This window comes from Podarcis liolepis, assembly GCF_965112155.1.
Source record: "Podarcis liolepis genome assembly, chromosome: 17".
Classification (NCBI taxonomy): domain Eukaryota; kingdom Metazoa; phylum Chordata; class Lepidosauria; order Squamata; family Lacertidae; genus Podarcis; species Podarcis liolepis.
The window spans coordinates 25,728,700-25,744,601 of NC_139571.1; the positions used below are offsets into that span (position 1 = coordinate 25,728,700).

Sequence of the window (15,902 nt, forward strand, 5' to 3'; positions counted from 1 at the left end):
TGGAGCCAATTTGATTCCCTCCCTCTCTTTCTTTTTTCTTTTCCTTCTCCCTCTGCAATGAGGCTACATTTTAATATTTTAATGTTTCAATATTTTAATGTTGTATTTTTTAATTTTGTTTTTAAGTTGTAATCATTTAACTTGTTTTTATTATTGCTTGTAAGCCGCTCTGAGCCCCGCCTTGGCTGGGGAGGGCAGGGTATAAATGAAATTTTTATTATTATTGTTATTGTTATTGTTATTGTTATTGTTATTGTTATTAATGTTTAAATGTGCCACATGTACACAGATCCAATTAAATGTGCAGTTGTCATCTTATTTCTTTTGTCTGTTTTTAAAAGCAATATCAATTATACAGTATTTGAAAAGCTGCTTATAGGAGGTGGGAGTTGAAAAGATTGGTTTTGGGATTTTGCAGGTTTCAGCCAATCAGTATTGTGCACAGAGCCAGCTTCTACTGAAATGCCCATCTAGAACTCAGCCCTTTGCAGAAGAAAGTGTTTTTCGGGATGGTGAATGTTCTTCCACAGGACCCCATTGGTCAAATTCTGTATTGACCTTTTCCTTTGTTCTTCTAAGTTTGGGGAATAATTTCATTATTACCCATCAATATAATACTTAATATTTATTCTAGTGTGCATTTCCTCAGTAATCCTTAATAGCAACTGTGTAAAATAGATCGCTATTATTTCTTTATTTTGAATACTTATGTTCAACTTTACACCTACAAGAACCTCTTAGAGCTACTTTTAAAAGAACATCAAGTCTAGTACAGGAACATAAATTATATGGTGTCCAATAAAGATTGCTCCAGCTGAATTTCCTGCCCTTGTCCTTCCCTGGTATCACACCAGGCAGTAAAAAAAGGTAAAGGTAAAGGGCCATTAGGTCCAGTTGTGGCCGACTCTGGGGTTGCGGCGCTCATCTCACTTTACTGGCCAAGGGAGCCAGAGTACAGCTTCCGGGTCACGTGGCCAGCATGACTAAGCCGCTTCTGGCGAACCAGAGCAGCACACAGAAACACCGTTTACCTTCCCACCACAGCGGTACCTATTTATCAACTTGCACTTTGACGTGCTTTCGAACTGCTAGGTTGGCAGGAGCAGGGACTGAGCAACAGGAGCTCACCCCGTCACAGGGATTCAAACTGCCGACCTTCTGATCGGCAAGTCCTAGGCTCTGTGGTTTAACCCACAGTGCCACCCGCGTCCCTACACCAGGCAGTAGCTTCCACCAAAATCCTCTAAGGCAAGGGCTGGGCGAGGGCGAGGGCTGGATCAATCCAAGGAATGATTCCATCATTATACCCATGGTGGAAGCAGTCCCCTTTTGAGGCAATGGGCAGTTGGAAGTCTCCTAATACTTCATATTATGGCCATATAACACACAGGGGTGGGGGAAGGGGTGTGTGGTGGGTGCGGGTCATCCTGGGTGTCAACACTGAGGAGGGTGACAAAATGCCAGGGGCCTGGGAGAGATGCGGTCGCTTGGGCGCGTGCAGGCTCTGCACTGCCCAAATGGTCCTCCCACTGCCTCCCCCCCAGCTGTAGGGCAGCTGAGTGGGAGGAGGCAGGCAGCTCCCAGGGCCCCCCATGGTACGCCCTGCTCCTATGGGCGGCTTGCCCCGCCCCTGGGCGTGCTGCCCCAGGCCGCTGATAACACAAACTAGTCTAATACTGGAGTGGGAATGTTCAACATCCTAAGTTAATACAGTGGTACCTCAGGTTAAGAACTTAATTCGTTCCGAAGGTCCATTCTTAACCTGAAACTGTTCTTAACCTGAAGACCACTTTAACTAATGGGGCCTCCTGCTGCTGCTGCGCCGCCGGATCACAATTTCTGTTCTCATCCTGAAGCAAAGTTCTTAACCCAAGGTACTATTTCTGGGTTAGCAGAGTCTGTAACCTGAAGCGAATGTAACCTGAGGCGTATGTAACCTGAGGTACCACTGTACAAGTGAGAAAAACTGAATGCTGTCACAAGGTGCTTTGTCTTTTCTGAAGTCTGTCTATCTATCTATACAGTGGAACCTTGGTTCTCGAACTTAATCTGTTCCAGAAGTCCATTCAACTCCTGAAACCGTTCGAAAACCAAGACGCGGCTTCTGATTGGCTGCAGGAGCTTCCTGCACTCAAGCGGAAGCTGCGTCGGACCTTGGCTTCAGGAAAACGTTCACAAACGGGAACACTTACTGCTGGGTTTACGGCATTCAGGAGCCAATTTGTTTTTCAACTAAGTCGTTCGAGAACCAAGGTTTGACTATATGTCTGCCTGTCTGTCTGCCCAGGGCTTTTTTCCAGCTGGAACTTACTCAGTTCCGGCACCTCCAAGGTAGGCACCATTGCCACTGTAAGAGAAAGAGGGAGGCATTCATGGTGAGTTCCGGCACCTCTTTTTCTAGGAAAATAGCACTATATCCAGTGCAATGGTATTCTGGAACCCACCTGAGAAGTGCCAGAACTGAGTTCCAGTGAGTTCCCCCTTCCTTCCTTCCTTCCTTCCTTCCTTCCTTCCTTCCTTCCTTTCACACAATGGATTGAAAGATTTCAGAATATTAGTCAAATTACAAAATTGATGCTCCAGATTTTGAAGCCCCTGATCTTGGCAGCTTCTCCTCATCCATGTTGCCTGGTCCTATGCCTCTAGAAGCCCAGAAGAAGAGTCTCCTTTAGATTCCTATTTTCGTCGTCATGCCGCCAGCCAGTCACTCTCAGCCGTGGCCCAAGCTTCACCCCATTCCCTTCTCTCCCACATGCTGCTGATACTGCACTCCAAAGTCAAGCATCATTTACGGATCATGGATAATATAATTTAATTATCTCTAAATGAAGACATCCTGCCACAGTCCTTAGACTATTCATTCCAGAGGCATTTGTTTCAAGGCCATAAGGTGATGCAAACTGAGCCAACTTAGAAACAGAATTTGCTTTCCTGTTGTTGGCAGGCTGGCTACAGTCAGACTTAAAAATGGGTTGAGTTTGATTCACTTTGTAAGGGGGCTGCTTGAGACCTGATGGGGGAAATGACCTATGGAATTAAACTGGTCATCTCCATGGAAGTGACGTCACCAGTCATGACCTTGGGCAATCCAATCTGTGCGATCTGAAAATAATTGGAACATTTTGCCCTCAGGAGAGGAGCCTGTTCAAATCTAGTTCTGGTCAAAGGAATGAATCCCATCACCTTTGTCTGCACGAGAAAATCCTATCACCTTGACCACCTTGGCAATGGCACCCACTTGAGAGGTGCCGGAACTGAGTCCTGGCGAGTTTCCATTGCAAAAAAGCCCTCTTGATAGATACACATTGTTGCTGAGCTGTTCCTTGTTGAAATATTAAATGTGACTGTTTTGATTCTCTCTCTCTGCCCCCCCTCTCTCTGTTCAATAAATATTCCAGTTTTAAAGACCTGTGTGAGGGCTGGTTACTGAGTAAATCTGCCAAGATGTGCTATTGCCACTGTCTAAAGATGCCAATTCACAAGACTCCTAGGATGTGTGGATGTGGAAAGATTTGTCTTGAGGAGGTTCGTTCACACTATACACTACTAGAAGAAGAATGGGAACTCCCCCTAGGGTGTCTTACATTGTGGACTCAGCTACATGAGTAAAAAACCAGCATTTTGGATGCATTATAAACATGCAACAGTAGATGGTGCTGGAGAGCAAAAAAAAAAAAAAAATTCTTTGCAATTTCCCGTAGTGTTCCCCCCCCCTTTTGTTATAATGATTTAATTTCTGACTTATTTATAGAGGGGGTTTTCCTGTGTGCAGATCCACGCTAGGTCTGCAACCAAAGTTCCTAACACACTTGCAGTACATCAGGGCATGTATTATGTCTGGCAAACTGTGAGGTGTTTGACAGACTTGACAAACCCCAAGTTTAGGAGGTGCAAAGATTAGGGCAAAGGGTACAAATTTCCCAGACACTTGGTAGAGTGCAATATTTAACCTGGTGTACCACATATAGTTTGGGAAAGAGGAACGACATTATGCCCCTGTACTATTCTATATTTACCATCTCTACCACTTCCCCATAGCTTCACACTGCCAACCTAGGTGAAGCCATCGATGCACCAGATTGATCTGATCTCTAGTCCTGTGTCTCGATCAAAAATCGAGCATGTTGTTTTCTTTTCCAACAATCTGAGGAATTGGCAGACTTGGCATGCATGCATTCCAGCTAATCAGTGTACACAATCATTATGTTGGAAGTGGGTATCATAAACACACTGCCTGCACTTAATAAGGAATAAAGCCGATCCTGGAATTTCAGCATATATTAATTTTTCTTTTCCACGTTACCTTGACCCATTAATCTAAGGAAGGGGTTTCTTTTATTCCATCTCTCCCCCCCCCCCCAGGACCTGTCCAAACCATTCTAAAACTGATTATTGCTTTATCCCACTGAAGATCATAATTAAAATAATCACTCCTCCATGTTCAGCATCATCAGGCAGGAATGACACAATTTACTTCAGGTTTTTTTCAGTCTCTTTCCAGCTCTGTGATTCTACGCTATACTGTAGATTAATCTCAGGAATCAGATGTTATTAATAAGTGCTTGTGCTTCACTTTTGAGGTTTCCTGTATGATTTCACATGGAACCCTTGATTGATTTATAATGTGGTAACACACAGCCATTTATTAACCTGTTTCTACTGCCAACTAGCGATAGGGGCTTTGTGACATAAAGTATTCTCTACAAATATTTTTCTAATAAAAATAATGAAAAAAACATTTTTCATATAGAACAGATCCTTTTTCTAAAAAAAAAAGGTGAAAGTTGAGTCGATTTATGAAAAAAAATTGACATTTTATATTATTAAAAGCAGTCACATGCAGTCTAGGATGTTAAGAACATTTGTTATTGTCTTAATGGAAGCAAGAAAACATATAGAGGCGCTGATCTGATAGCCATTCAAATCATACACACCAAGGGAGAATCTTTTAATGTGGGCATGTGAAAACTTAAATACAAAAATTCTGAAATGAAACAAAGCATACCTGATTATTTTATTTCAATAAATAAATACAGTGAGAAATTTTCATTTGAAGAAAAACTCTAATAATAAGCTAGGATTTGCCATTTTTGTTCATGTTTTTCATGGTAACATTTTTACGGCATTTATTTGTTCTGTTGAAGTATTTATATACCACCGGATGTATAGTAAAAGCATAATTGACAAAACAAGGGAAGGTAGAAGAGCAGTAATAACCTCAATATACAATAACCACTAGTACAACACTTTTGAAATGATACTGCTCAGTGCAGGAAAACCACCACCAATGGAATTTCGTCTAGAATAAGGTTACCAGACTTTTTTCAATGAATCCGGAGACACTTCATTGAAATGAGTTGGAATGATAGGATTTTGTCAGGGGACTGATCAGTAAATCTGGGGACTATCCCTGGGAAATGGAGACGTCTGCTAACCTTATTCTAGAACCTTGGTGCCACTGCAGAAAAGGCCATGTCACAGTTCATTCCATGCTGTACCTCAAATGGTGAAGGGGCCTGAAGCCCAGCTTTCAAATATCATGTAGGGCAATCCTACCCTAATCAGAACTAAGTCCCATTCTGTTCCATGGTGCTTACTCCCAGAAGTGTGCCATTTTGTTGACTTGGAAGAATCAGCTATATCAGTGCAAGGAAGAATAATGAAATCTAAGCCCACTGGGTAGACACTCTTTCGACTTCCACAAGGGATTCTGCCTACAGTGACATCCATGCGATATCTGTTGTGCATATAGAACGCTGCCTCTTGGTGAGTCAGACCATTGGTCCATCTATGAAAGCTTAGAGAGCTGCTGCCAATCTGAGAGAGGCCTCAGCCCAGTATACCTGAAAGAGAAACTCCACCCCCATCATTCTGCCCAGACACTGAGGTCCAGCTCCTAGGGCCTTCTGGCAGTTCCCTCACTGCGAGAAGCCAAGTTACAGGGAACCAGGCAGAGGGCCTCTTCAGTAGTGGCACCCTCCCTGTGGAATGCCCTCCCATCAGATGTCAAGGAAATAAACAACTATCTGACTTTTAGACGACATCTGAAGGCAGCCCTGTTTAGGGAAGTTTTTTATGTTTTAGCGTGTTTTTAATATTCTGTTGGAAGCCGCCCAGAGTGGCTGGGGAGGCCCGGCCAGATGGGTGGGGTATAAGCAATAAATAACAACAACAACAACAACAACAACAACAATTTCCAGCCCCGCCACCAAGTTACAGTCTTTTCTGAGCCACTTTGTATAAAGTTGACTTGCACCTTGTGCTGGGGTCGTGCAATTTAAGCTGGCTGGCTGCCAAGCACATAAAGCTGTGATCACACAAGTTAAATGTGCACCAATTGTGAGTTGGCTGTAAGTTAGTGGTGAGGAGGAACATAGGGTATGAAGTGGACCATTGCTTTTCCATTATTGCAGAACAGCAACAGACCACCCACATCATCAAACACTGCTGTTGTTTGATTGCACCCATTCTTGTCCACATCTCTCGATGGCGCGTGATGAGATGTTCCTGGATTGAGCTTCCCTATTCCTTCCATGTAACTAATTATGTTCGTTGAGCATGAGCGCAGGTGTTTGGCAGACCTGCATGTACTGCTTCTTTTAAAAGTACATTAGCATTTCAGAACCTTGAATATCTCTCCTACTGTGCTTTCCTTTCTAAACCAAACTTCCCTTTCTAATCCTGTTGGTCCTCCTAGAAAATTGCCTTAGATAAACAGAAAGCGAAGGTACGTTTCAGTTTGCTGCAAAAAGACATTCGTTTCCTATGGAGATATACGCGCTGTAATTTGCATTGCACAATGGAATGCATAAGGTGACACTTGTAAAAATGTAACTAGCAGACTCCTCCTTGTATTAAAGATCAGGGCTGCTTATTACAGTAGCTCATTAGAAAGAGATACTAGAATTCAGGAGCATATCCATTTTTATTTATTTTTAATGGAAAACAACATAATGTGGGGAGTTCCTGAGGAAAGAGCTCTACAACACAATTGCTTGTACAGATAAAAGCAAAAGCATGGATGGCAGTAATGATGGATTGAAACAATATGGCCTTGGTGTGATTTGGCGAGGAACAACTAGAAGAGAGAAGGTGAAGAAAGTCACTACCGGCATAACAAAACCACAATCACCTAAACCTGACAGCTAAAATTACAGACACAAACATTGCTGTTTTTGTGTGTGCGTGTGTTGCTGTTCCAGATCTTATTAAAACTGGTTTTTTTCCACGTTATCAGAAAATAAGTGGATGAAAAGAAGAAAAGCACAGGATAATTTCAAAAGGATGGCGATACCATGGAGATGTCCCATTAAAAATCCATTAAGAAATTGGGGGAAATGCTGTAACACGTTCATCTGGAAACACCCAATGTTACCTGCTTTCTTCCACTGGAAATGTTAGAATAGCTAAGTTTGTCACTACCCAGTTACTTGAATTAAGGCACACCTTAAGTTTTGTTCAGATGTTCTAAACAATAAACTTCTAAAACGCAACTGTTAAACATAATGAGAACTGAAAGTTTTGGTGCCTCACAATCTAAGAGGAATTTTTGTAAGGGATGTATTTGGACCCCCACAGCTAATATATGACCTCCTCTCCTATGTCCCACTGTGAGTATTAAAATTATGATTAAACATGCAACCTGCTTCTAAGCCTTTGGGACATGACAGGATACAGAGACCTATAGCCAAGAATTTTTCTGATTCTGCATGAAGGTATGTGTCATCATACAAACCCTTAGGCCTTCTTTGAGGTTTCCAACCCCTTGCATTTCCCTACTGCCTGTTTGTTCCTCTCCCAATAGGATTCTGACTCAAATTCTGATTCCTGTGTCTCCCTGCAGTATTCAAACAATCCTCTCCCTAGACACTTTCTTGACTTTTTCCTATTTGGTTCCTCAGTTCTCCTGACTTCCATCTCTTCAGTTCTATTACTTTGTTCGTCCACCTTTGGGTTCCTGTGAGATTAAAAAAAACCAAATATTTCACAGCCACTGTAGTGATTTTGAATATCCTACAACTGACCTTTTTCCTTCACCAGGAAATTTTTTAATGCACAGCCTGTGACAGCGCCACCATTAAGGCAATGACTGGTGGGTGGGTGCTCACAGAAAGGCAACTGGTGCCTCTTCTACAGTAGCATAAAATAATATGAGGTGTGACTGGAAAGTTTGGTCCATGGTCACAGAAATCAGACAGCGAGAAATATTTGAACATACAATTGGCATCAGAAACCCACAAAATGCTCACAATTGTGTATGGAGATGAAGCTGTAACTCAAAAGACAGTGTATGTTTAAACGTTTCTGTGAAGGGCGGAAAACCATCGACAATGACCCTTGGTCTGGCAGACCGTCAACAGAGTATGTGAGTTATTGATGTGGGATAGGCGTTTGTCTGCCCAAATGATGGTGGAAGAATTGCATATTCCATGTGAAACCATTACTGAAGTTACTGAGTTGTCCCACCCTCCGTATTCTCCCAATCTGGCCCCACCAGATTTCTTTATTTTTCCAAAACTAAAATCTGCACTGAAAGGGCACAGATTTTCCAACATTTCACATGCCCAAGCTGCTGTGACGAGGGAACGGAAAGCAGTATGAAAAGAGGACTTCTCCAGAAGTTTCCAACAGTTCTACAAATGTTGTCAGTGGTGCATTGTATCAGAGGGGACCTACTTTGAAGGCCTGTAAGGCATGTATGTTCGAATATTTCTCGCTGTCCGATTTCTGCGACCGAACTTTTCAGTCACACCTTGTAATTCCTCAAAGTGAGGTGAACAATGCTGGTTTCATTAAGAAGATTGTGATAATCTTTAACCCCCCCCCCCAAAAAAAACCCACCACAACAACAACACCCACAACACCACTAGGACAACACATCTAAGATCAAAGAGCAAAGTTTCTGGTGTGAGCCACTGGACTTCCTAATTCTTTGACCATTTTATAGCACAAATGAACAACCTTCAGGTAAGTCTCTTGTGAACCCAGTAGGTTACACTCAACTCTACCTGCCTTAGACTAAGAACCATCAATTTCCATGGCAGATTTTCAAACAATTTTATTAGGCTTTTGATTAGGCCCCTTATGAGTAAGCCCACTTCTCTGTTTGCTGTCTCTTCCATCTCCAGATGTTTATGATATTAATGATTTTTTTTCTAGCAACAACATAACACAAAACCTGGTAATATGGGATAAACACCAACTGAGCACAGCAGTAATAGCTAAACAGTCTTACAAAAACAGTTTGCCAGGAGCAGATAGCCATAGGTAAGCTGAGTGGCCATGCGGCTTTATAGTAAACATTTGCAGCGGCAAAACAAAGACACTGTCGCAGGCAGGAATCATCTCTCTGTAGCCCTCACACTTCTTGAGTTTTAATCATGGAATGGAAGCACCACTGCAAATCTGGCGGAGAGTCAAGTTTTTATAGGCAGGATTTTGTTGTGCTGTACATGAGTAATAATGTGATACAGCTGGCAGGCAGCATGTTGCTGCTGATAGTACAAAGGAAGAAGATTCTGAGAAGGCAACAAAGAAGAAGATTTTGGAAACCCATCTATCACATCCTGGAGGTTTTCAAAGGAAGGAGAGAAGCCACGGTTGAGCCTCATTCCACAATACTTCACAACAGAGACTGAAATTTAGAGCTGTGGTAATAACAAAACATTTGCTAACGTCCCCCCCACAGAAGGTCACTCTGTGCCATGTTATGCTAATTTGATATTGATAAAAGTATACCTAAGAAAGACTGTTGTGTTTTTTTTTGACTGTTGGGGGGGGGGGAATTGCTGTGTTAATGTTATCTCCTCTTTTGCAAAATAAACCTAGATCCTTAATCTGTTTTCTCTTTCCCGGACCATGACTTTGAGAACAGCAGAGGCAGCTGGGAGGAAAGTTCAGGGATAGTTTTGTTTTGTTTTCAATAATTTTATAAGTTGTGTGTCTGTGTTTCTTAATTTAAACTTTTTGCATCGTTCTGTATGATTTGTGGCATTTTATGCATTGTGATTTGCTGCTATTTTTATCGATTATAAATGAGTAATTCTTTATTGTAATTGATAAGTGTAAACTGTCTAATTATTACTTGCTGATGTTTAATTTTAGTGTTTACTGTTGTATTCTAATGCATTGTTGCATATTGCTTTATTTGGTTATAAGTTGTTTATTTTAAAGTTATTGTGACTTTTTATATAGCAGGGGTGGCCAGCCCCCAAGAGACTGCGATATACTCACAGTTATAAACTGGAACTGATCTACCCCCTTTTTGGGGTTCAGGTCAAAGTTGTGGGTTTTTTAGGGAGGAGGAAAGCCCATTTTTTGGGGTGCTGGGCAAAAATGTCAAGCTTTTTTTAGGGGAGCCAAAGTTGTTGAGCTTCTTTGTGGGGAGACAGTGATCTACCAGTGATCTACCACAGCCGTCCAGTGGTCTACCGGTAGATCACGATCTACCTGTTGGACATGCCTGTTATATAGGATCTAATTGTTACTATTAATGTTTGATGTTTTATTATTTAATTTTGTGTGTTGGAAGCCGCCCAGAGTGGCTGGGGCAACCCAGCCAAATGGGCGGGGTATAAATAAAATACTACTACTACTACTACTACTACTACTACTACTACTACTACTAAGGGCCACCCTGGATAACACTGATGATACCACACACAGCATCCATGACAAATTGACTGTAACTCATTAAATGTGGAAGTTGTTGCAATATGGTGAGCCACCACATGGATTGCTGAGTGTCACCTCGCTAATGCAATCATTTGCAGTGGTGTGATGAAAATATGCTCAATACACGCAGCATTGTATCCAATAAGCTAAGGACTCCCACCTTGTCCTATTTTAGGGATGTCTAACAGGTCGATTGTGATCACTGCCAGTTTTTTTTAGTGGGATTAGATCGCAGTCTCTTGGAAGTTAGACACCCCTGTCCTGTTTTATTAAGCATCACTGAATAATGCTCTATTTACCTTCTTACCAATCAACTGCTGCCTTTATGCAGACTATTGTCAACAGAGTAATCAGCATAAATGTTGTGAATAGCTTCAGCAGCACTCAAATGCGATTTCAAAACTGCGTGGAAATTGTACGATATTGCATTATGAGTTGCCAAACAAAGCCTAGGCTTGCTTGATCCACTTACCCTATGATGTTTCAAGGTATGATTGACTCAGATGCAAGATGATTTACTGATATTAATTCAAAACAGATGGTTGTGATTGTAGCCATCTATGGATATGAATCAGATCTACGCATAAAAAACAGGGATTTCCAGCCAAGGTAGAATAACTGCCTGCTTTGATCCCACAAGCCTGTTGTTGAAGGATGTGCCATCTCTAATCCAGCTCTGAGTTGGATTAATTTTCAGAAATAAAAAATACAGCTTCCAGGTCATGAACAGACCATGCTATTTATTTGTTGGCATTTTTATACCTAGCAGGCTGATGTACAAAGAAGCGAGTTGCATGAGAATTGGCATTCAAAGAGAATCTCCGTATTCCCAGTTGCACGCCCCATAAAATGGTCGGGAGCAGGACAGACTTTCAAATAAGGATGCAAAAATCAGGTTTTCTAGATTTTCACAGACTTACCTTGCCTGAGATTTCAAGTTCGTTTGGATTTAATGAGGGTATATTAAACAATATCTGTTATTCTATACCGCTATCCTCTCGCTGGATGTCCAAATAGCGTACTCTCTCAGCTAGATCACCCTTAAAATGGCTAGTGAATCAAAAGGCAAAACTTGTGTCGCCTATTTTTAGAGCCAATGCCCTCAATACTGTACAGAAGAATAAGATCTGGAAATCACATTTTAAAAAAACTCAAAAAAATGAAACAACCCTAAAAGCCTGCAACCAAAGAACTGTCTGATTAGTCCAAGACATTATGTGAAATTCTGATGAAGCCAGCATTTCTTTATGTAGACAAATGTCACGTATAGCCCTTAAGGTATCACTTGTGCTCTTATCAATGAATTCTCCCCAAGTCTGTCACTTTTGGCTGGTCCTTGGTAGCCAGCAGGAACCTGTTCTCCCCAATTTGCAAAAGCAGAGCTTTGTCCCTGAGGTCAGCAGGAGATACTTGGACAATACTAAGAAAGATCTCAATGCTTCTTAAGTGTCTTCAAGTCTCAGCGTGACATATGGGTCTGCCTTGGACAGACTCCACCAGGAATAATGTGTCCAGTTCTGGGCACCATGTTTTATGAAGGATGTTGAGAAGCTGGAAATTGTGCAGGGGAGGGAGACCAAGATGATCACGGGTCTAGAAACCAAGTCATATGAGGAACGGTTGAGGGAGCTGGGTATGTTTAGCCTGCATAAGGGGCAACAGAGGGGATATGATTGTTGTTGTTGTTTAGTCGTTTAGTCGTGTCCGACTCTTCGTGACCCCATGGACCAGAGCACGCCAGGCACTTCTGTCCTCCACTGCCTCCCGCAGTTTGATCAAACTCATGCTAGTAGCTTCAAGAACACCATCCAACCATCTCATTCTCTGTCGTCCCCTTCTCCTTGTGCCCTCCATCTTTCCCAACATCAGGGTCTTTTCCAGGGAGTCTTCTCTTCTCATGAGGTGGCCAAAGTATTGGAGCCTCAGCTTCACGATCTGTCCTTCCAGTGAGCGCTCAGGGCTGATTTCCTTCAGAATGGAGAGGTTTGATCTTCTTGCAGTCCATGGGACTCTCAAGAGTCTCCTCCAGCACCATAATTCAAAAGCATCAATTCTTCGGCGATCAGCCTTCTTTATGGTCCAGCTCTCACTTCCATACATCACTACTGGGAAAACCATGGCTTTTACTATACGGACCTTTGTTGGCAAGGTGATGTCTCTGCTTTTTAAGATGTTGTCTAGGTTTGCCATCGCCTTTCTCCCAAGGAGCAGGCGTCTTTTAATTTCGTGAGTGCTGTCACAATCTGCACTGATCATGGAGCCCAAGAAAGTAAAATCTCTCACTGCCTCCATTTCTTCCCCATCTATTTGCCAGGAGGTGATGGGCCCAGTGGCCATGATCTTCGTTTTTTTGATGTTGAGCTTCAGACCATATTTTGCGCTCTCCTCTTTCACCCTCATTAAAAGGTTCTTTAATTCCTCTTCACTTTCTGCCATCAAGGTTGTGTCATCTGCATATCTGAGGTTGTTGATATAACAGCATCATCTTTTAAAATTTTAAACAGTTCAGCTGGAATACCATCACTTCCACTGGCCTTGTTATTTGCAGTGCTTTCTAAGGCCCATTTGACTTCACTCTCCAGGATGTCTGGCTCAAGGTCTTCAAATATCTCAAGGGCTGTCACATGGAAGATGGAGCAAGCTTGTTTTCTCCTGCTCTGTAGGCCAGGACTTGAACCAATGGCTTCATGTCCCAAGAACTAAACATCAGGAAGAATTTTCTGACAATAAGAGCTGTCTCGCTGTCTCAGTCTCACTCAGGAGGTGGTGGATTCTTCTTCCTTGGAGGTTTCTAAGCAGATGTTGGATGGCTATCTGCCATGGATGTTTTAGTTGAGATTCTTGCATGGTGGTGGAGGTGGTGGTGGTGGTGGTGGGTGTTTCTGCAATTCTATGATTCTTACCCCTGCTCTCATCTCAGCTTGGGAGGAAATAAAGGGCTTTCCAAGATTTGATGGTACAGTGGTACCTCAGGTTAAGAACTTAATTCGTTCCGGAGGTCCGTTCTTAACCTGAAACTGTTCTTAACCTGAAGCACCACTTTAGCTAATGGGGCCTCCCGCTGCCGCCGCTGCACAATTTCTGTTCTCATCCTGAAGCAAAGTTCTTATCCCAAGGTACTATTTCTGGGTTAGTGGAGTCTGTAACCTGAAGCATCTGTAACCCAAGGTAGCACTGTACTGAGCTTTTCTCTTTACAGAGAAAAAAAGTAGCTCACCTGTGGTGAGTGCATTTGTGTGGTAGTTTGCATTACAACTTTTAAAACTAAAAAGGTCCTAACTTTCCCAGCTAAGAAATGAGAAAATAAGTTTTTTCAGCACTGCACGCTTTAATTGTCCACTTATAAACATCGTTTGCAAAGGAGATGGAAACCTAACAAACAGAAAATAATGCTTTTCCATAATACAGTATATTCCATCTCAGAAGCAAAGGTTATTTGACTGTCATGATGAAGATGATGATGCAATGAACAATGCTGGGAACCCTGTACCAACAATTATAACAAAATCAAAAGCTCCGGCATAAACACACTCACACAAGGCTTGCTTTTTTGTCTCATAGAAGTGCTATTGGATTTATGAGCCTTCCTAGCCAACAGACGCTAGGTGGCAATGTTCTCACAGCTCTTTAAAGGAAAATACCAACCAAGTTTCTTGCAACAACTTCTCCAGTAGCTTGCCGTGATCGTATAGTGGTTAGTACTCTGCGTTGTGGCCGCAGCAACCTCGGTTCGAATCCGAGTCACGGCAGAAGGGAAGAAAATTTATTTGCTCTTAAAAAATAATAACAATTCATACGCTGCCAGCATCAATAAGTTCCATACAAAAAGACCATATATGTGTGTAGGGCTAGTTTCTGATGCACTACATTCTAGACATAGCACAAAATTAATGTTTTCTGTGTTTTGCATGCCAAATAGAAAGCACTAGAGATGCAGAAAGGCCCACAGATTTTGCATGGAGGGCATATCTATCCCAACAAACCTCAAAATTCTTGTATTAGAACATTTTTTTTTAAAATGCACACACAAGTAAACTCCCCAATTCTTCCAGATTTCAAGTACTTCTGAAAGTATAATGTCAGTTTGTATGCATTCACCTATTCTATCTCATTCAACTGGTGTGTGTTATTTAAAACTATGTCTTTATTTTATTTATTCAAATATTGAGGTGGGGGAATTAAAATATACACAGACATGGAGGAGGATTAAGATTTACAGATGATAAACATGAATATAGTCCTCTGAGTTAAAAGATTGGATTCTAAAGTGATTTTATATTATATTTTTATTGTATTTTAATATTTTGTTGGAAGCTGCCCAGAGTGGCTGGGGAAACCTGGCCAGATGGGTGGGGTATAAATAAATTATTATTAATTGCAATTATTATTTACTATAAAGCTAAATTTTGAGAGTGTCAAAGTATAAACATACTATAATCAATGAATAGCAATTAGATCAAAAGCATGCATGGAATAGAACTACTGTATTCAACATTATACAAGTATCAGTCCTCATGCTAAAGCTATTTTTCACAATTGTTTTAAAAGAGCAGGCTTTGAGTGATACAGTATTGCAAAGCACTTGATTTTAGGCTTTTAAAAAACATGCACATTCCTTTCTGCCGTGACTCGGATTCGAACCGAGGTTGCTGCGGCCACAACGCAGAGTACTAACCACTATACGATCACGGCAAGCTACGCAGGAACTGAAAGTCGCGTTGCTTTTCCCCCCTTCTAAACTAGATGATGACATCTGTACAAATGGCACCACCTACTGGCTAATATACAGATTTAAGAGTTGTCTCGTTGCAGCTTGAAAGAAATGCAACTCACCCCAGTGAAAACAACTGAAAACCATCCAGACTTTTCAAATACAATTTCCCCATGTACCCTTTTTGTGTGTGCATAGACCAATGCAGCCATATTCTAATGGCTCCACCAGACAGAAGCTTCTAACAAAGGATTTTCTTTTCTGCAGCAAAGATAGACGAGAGATTAAAGTTTGCAGCCAGATACCCTTCCATTTGAAAGAAACCCTTCCATTTGAAAGAATGTAGGGTTTGTTCAATACTGTAAAAGGAATTGCCCATTGTGTGTGTGTATATAAATATATATGTGTGTGTGTGTATAGGCACATACAAAACATGGAATGAATTATAGAAGGAAGAGTTCCTTCCCCCTGAGTGGCATTATAAATAATAATAAAATGGAGACAAAACTCTTACAGC

The 15,902-nt window shown here is 41.7% G+C and overlaps 1 protein-coding gene across 3 annotated transcripts in view; it reads right to left on the bottom strand.

Annotated features, from left to right (window-relative positions):
- NFIB (nuclear factor I B) overlaps positions 1-15,902 on the bottom strand; it is a 299,659-nt gene that overhangs the window by 243,580 nt on the left and 40,177 nt on the right. The window lies entirely within an intron of this gene.